A 6,000-nucleotide genomic window follows, 5' to 3' on the forward strand; every position below is an offset into this window, starting at 1 on the left:
TAACAATAAAAGTGGAAAGAAATCACCTGAAAACTATAACAACAGACACATTTTTGTAAACAAATACTGGAAGTAGAGTTTTATTGTAAAGATCAGGGAGTAAAGGTTGGTTATTTTTTAATTTAAAATAAACATATCAATCAAAACTAGCAGAGGCAAATGAAAATAATGTGAGTAAATTATGGACATTGAAAAATGGAAGGAAGAAGAAACAGTCAGGAAATTTGCATGGAAAATCAATTTCTTTGTCTGAAAAAAAATTAAACTAGCATAAGAATGAAAACAAATCCTAGTGGATAAAACCACAGTAGAATTGTTTTGTGTGAGGTAACATCTGCTGAGCCCAGAAAGCCTACCAAAGACACTAGTTCATAATAAACACCTTTTGTTGGTGCTGTCACAAGGACCACATTAGTGAATTTCCCTTAATACAACTGATGAATTTGTTTGGGAAAAAAAAGAAATCCACACTAAAGTCATTAAATCATATCTAAAATTCAAAAAGAGAATCAGCTTTTTCAAAGAAACCAACCAAAACTGTACAAATCTAGATTACTATGTATGTAATCCTGGACCTGATTTAGGTGATACATAACTGCACTTAGAATATGCCCCACAAATATAAATAACATTCTATGAATACAATAAAGAAACAGAGATATTGTTTAGGTATGTATTCTTTTAACCCTGAAGTAACATTTGAAATGTATGAAAAGCTGATATAAAAAGAATAGCAATATTATTAATAATAGTGATGTTACTGTGTCCTGTGAGAAGTTGCTTCAGTCGTGTCTGACTCTTTGCAACCTCATAGACTGTAGTCCTCCAGGCTCCTCTGTTATGGGATTCCCCAGGCAAGAATACAGAAGTGGGTTGCCATTTACTCCTCCAGGAGATCTTCCAAATCCAGTGATCAAACCCATATCTCTTATGTCTTCTGCACTGGCAGGCATGTTCTTTACCACTAGCATCCCTTGGAGAGATAACATTTATCGTATGAGTGCTATGCTTTAGTCACTGAGCTGTGCTTCTGAGTCATTATTGCCTGGGCAGATACAATGCAAAATATTTTAGCAAGCATATTGCTAGTAGAGTTAGGAAACATTTGCTTTGTGGGAAGAAGAAAAGACAAAAAAGGAGTTTGGAGCAAACTGGAGCCAAAGCCTATGATTGGCCTTAGTCTTATTTAAATAACTGGGAAGGGATGAGAAAGAAAGAGTGAAACAGAATAGTATAATGAAGTTACTTGGAGCCAGGGAAATGTTTCTGAAGGATTTTGGGGGGTGTAAGTGTTTTCCTATCAGTTCAGTTCAGTTCAGTTGCGTAGTCGTGTCCAACTCTGCGACCCCATGAATCACAGCACACCAGGCCTCCCTGTCCATCACCAACTCCCGGAATTCACTCAAACTCACGTCCATCGAGTCAGTGATGCCATCCAGCCATCTCATCCTCTGTCGTCCCCTTCTCCTCCTGCCCCAAATCCCTCCCAGCATCAGTGTCTTTTCCAATGAGTCAACTCTTCGCATGAGGTGGCCAAAGTATTACAGTTTCAGCTTTAGCATCAGTCCTTTCAATGAACACCCAGGACTGATCTCCTTCAGAATGGACTGGTTGGATATCCTTGCAGTCCAAGGGACTCTCAAGAGTCTTCTCCAACACCACAGTTCAAAAGCATCAATTCTTCAGCACTCAGCTTTCTTCACAGTCCAACTCTCACATCCATACATGACCACTGGAAAAATCATAGCCTTGACTAAACAGACCTTTGTTGGCAAAGTAATATCTCTGCTTTTTAATAAGCTATCTAGGTTCGTCATAACTTTCCTTCCAAGGAGTAAGTGTCTTTTAATTTCACGGCTGCAATCACCATCTGCAGTGATTTTGGAGCCCAAAAAGATAAAGTCTGACACTGTTTCCACTGTTTCCCCATCTATTTCCCATGAAGTGATGGGACCAGATGCCATGATCTTAGTTTTCTGAATGTTGAGTTTTAAGCCAACTTTTTCACTCTCCTCTTTCACTTTCATCAAGAGGCTTTTTAATTCCTCTTCACTTTCTGCCATAAGGGTGGTGTCATCTGCATATCTGAGGTTATTGATATTTCTCCCAGCAATCTTGATTCCAGCTTGAGCTTCTTCCAGCCCAGCATTTCTCATGATGTACTCTGCATAGAAGTTAAATATCCTATCACTCTGGCTGCCTAAGGTACACATGGGCTTCCCAGGTGGCACTAGTGGTAAAGAACTCACCTGCCAGTGCAGGAGATGTAAGAGACACGGGTTCGATTCCTGGGTTAGGAAAACCCCATGGATTAGCAACCCACTCCAGCATTCTTGCCTGAAGAATCCCATGGACAGAGGAGTCTGGAGTACTACAATCCATAGTGTCGCAAAGAGTCAGACAGGACTCAAGCAACTTAGCATGAACACACGCAAGCAAGACATACATATGACATTAGTAAAATAACTGGGCCATGTGTGAAGACCTCTCCTCTGCTGTGTGACACTCCTGTCATCATTAGGGTCATAGCCCTCAGGGGTTTGAGGGCCAATCAGCATCGTTGGTGCCTCCCCAGTGCCATAGAACTCAGAAGTCTCAGAAGTAAGACCAACAGCATATTAATTTTGTCAACCCCAAGGCTAGCTTTATTTCTGCACTAGAGAAGAAATGGGAGGGAATTCTTTTCCTGACTAGGAATTAGAACCACAATTTTGGGACTCTCAAAAACTTAATTCAGAAAGCCCTGGTTACACATTCCTTTAACCCACCTGCTTAACTGAGTCCCCCAGCTCTCCTCACTAGGAATCCGGTAACTCTCATAAAACCGATGTGTTTTATGCCCTTTGTAATTGTAGGAACTACAAATGGTTGCCTCTAGGTTAATTTTGCACCAGTTCTTCCCTATAACTTAACAGTGAAATGTTGCAAACGTATGCATTCCCACAGAAGTCAAGATAGTCAACAGTTGTGGGTCTGGATGTTGAACACTAAGAAACTAATTGCCAGATCTCATATCTGAGCTGTCTTTCCTAATAGAAATGAAAGTTTTATCTGGAATCTTCTTTTTTCTTCAAGTGTAACTTGTTTCTAGTAAAAACTTGACTAAGTTTCATGCATAGATATTTCATGCTGGGAAAAATTTATTATAAGCATTTAAATGTATATTTGGGAGTCCTAGTTCAAGGGAGCAACAACTTCCTCATTCAATTGACTGAACAGCTAAGAAATATAGATTTTTTTTATATTACATCAATTAGGATTTATTTTACTTGTCAGAAAAGTAAATTCCCAACTCAAATGATCTTTAACAATATAGGAATAAATTCCCTCAAAGTAATGGAAAAATTCAGAACGTGTTGGATTTCCAGCAAGAGTTGATGCAGTAACCCAGGCATGTCACAAAGGAGTGGGTTGTCACTCCATCTCTAGGCTCCGTCTTGCATGATATTGCCTCACCCTCTGTCTTGCTCCTGATCCAAGAAGCCTACTCTTATCTAGGCTTCATTTTCTTCCCTCAAACATGGAACAAAAGTCTTGAGCTTCGCTGTGAGTAAACCAATTTGGTCAGATCCTGTCCAAAATTCATCACTGTGGTCAAGGGGAAGGCGCTTGCCTAGAGAGGATAACCTACCCTAAGTTGCATCACTGTTGTCACCACGTCAGGACCACATCAGAACTTAGTGATGCAGGACTTCCCTGGTGTTTCAGTGCTTAAGACTGTGTTCCCAATGCAGGTTGGATCCCTGGTCAGGGAACTAGATCCCACATACGGCAAATAAGATGCCACACAACCAAATAATTTTTTTTTAAGAACTCAATGACTCATAGTAGTGGTTCTCAAGTCACAAATTAGAAACAATAAACTAGAAATCCTAAGAGTTTCCAGCCATAAATGTCTTTCTAAAGAGATCCGGATAGGCCTCTTTCATCAGATCAATTATCATTTGATCCCTTATGGCTTTTCAGTGTCTAGAAGAATTTAAACTGGGTAATATATAGCTGTAAGGGGAAACGAAATAATATGACACAGGCTGAAAGGAAGGAGAAGCTTTGAACAGTTTAGAACAAAAAAGAATGAGAAATCTTGTGGAATAGTTCTTGTAAAACAATAAGTTAAGGAATATTTATAACCAATGCTGGAAAATGCTTTGATTACAAATATTGGATTTGGACTTCTTTTGGAACAGGAGTCCAGGTGACTCAAAACAAAATAAAGTTATTCTCTCACAGTTATGGACCCTGAGAAGTCCAAAACCAAGGTGTTAGCAGGGTCGTCCTCCCTCTGAAACTTGTGGAGGACCCCTTCCTAGCCTCTTCCTAGCTTCATGGTTGCTAGCAATCATTCACATTCCTGGGCTTGCAGCTGTATAACTCCAGACTCTGCCTTCATTGTCATGTGAGTTCCCTGTGCCTTCTGTCTTTACATGGCTGTCTTATTATATCATATTGGATTAGGGGTTTGCCCCACTTCAGGACAACTTCTTAACTAATTACATCCATAACAACCCTATTTCTAAGTAAGGACACATTCTGAGGACTGGAGGATAGGACTTCAACATATCTTGTTGGTGGGGAGGGGACACATTTCAACTCATAACAGTAACAGACACTAACTAGAATAAGGGAAATATAGCAAAGCACAAAAATCCTAAGAAGCAAAGATATACACAGACACAGACACAGACACACACACACACATACTATATATATACATAAAGAGGAGAGTGAAAAAGTTGGCTTAGCTCAACATTCAGAAAACGAAGATCATGGCATCTGGTCCCATCACTTCATGGCAAATAGATGGGGAAACAGTGGAAACAGTGGCTCACTTTATTTTCTGGGCTCCAAAATCACTGCAAATAGTAATTGCAGCCATGAAATTAAAAGATGCTTACTCCTTGAAAGGAAAGTTATGACCAACCTAGACAGCATACTGAAAAGCAGAGACATTGCTTTGTCAGCAAAGGTCTGTCTAGTCAAGGCTATGGTTTTTCCAGTGGTCATGTATGGATGTGAGAGTTGGACTCTAAAGAAAGCTGAGTGCTGAAGAATTGATGCTTTTGAACTGTGGTGTTGGAGAAGACTCTTGAGAGTCCCTTGGACTGCAAGGAGATCCAGCCAGTCCATCCTAAAGGAGATCAGTCCTGAGTGCTCATTGGAAAGACTGATGTTGAAGCTGAAACTCCAATACTTTGGCCACCTGATGTGATGAGCTGACTCATTTGAAAAGACCCTGATGCTGGGAAAGATTGAGGGCAGGTGGAAAAGGGAACAACAGAGGATGAGATGGTTGGAAGGCATCACCAACTCAATGGACATGGGTTTGGGTGGACTCCGGGAGTTGGTGATGGACAGGAAGGCCTGGCATGCTGCGGTTCATGGGGTCGTAAAGAATCGGACACAACTGAGTGACTGAACTGAACTGAACTGATATATATATATATATATATGTATTTCTCTAAATTTGGAAAGATGCAAAAATTTCCTATCTATGTCTTATAAAGCTAGATCGCCAGATGTGTTCAAGTCTTAGTTCAATCAATGACTCTGAAGATAAACCCCAAAGTCAAAACTAACTTACAGTTGTGAGAATACAAATGGTCAAGCTCAAGAAAGTATATTTTGCTACCAAACATTTGAGCCATGTTTGGTTCGTCAAAGAAGAAACAAATACATATATTTGCTATATATATATATATATATATATAGCAAAAGCAAATAGAAAATCATTCATCATAAAGATCTTTAAGTTCATTAACCATACGATAAAAAAAAAAAAAAGATCAGAGGAACAACAATACTTGCTATTTAAATAGCGTTGTTTGCTTTTTAGGGAAAGAAAAGAATTGTAAAGGGAAAACATGTCTAACATTCCAGACCAAAATAAATTTTGAGCTTCTCTCTTTAAATACATTTGTATATTTTTAAACAAAGTTTGTCTTCTTGAAAAAGTTAATATGCTAAGTTGTATAATCTTCCTCAATCAATGAGCAAATTCAA

Source organism: Bos grunniens, chromosome 2 (assembly GCF_055505025.1).
Source record: "Bos grunniens cultivar Pamir isolate PY7600 chromosome 2, Bosgru_T2T1.0, whole genome shotgun sequence".
In the NCBI taxonomy this organism is placed as follows: Eukaryota; Metazoa; Chordata; class Mammalia; order Artiodactyla; family Bovidae; genus Bos; species Bos grunniens.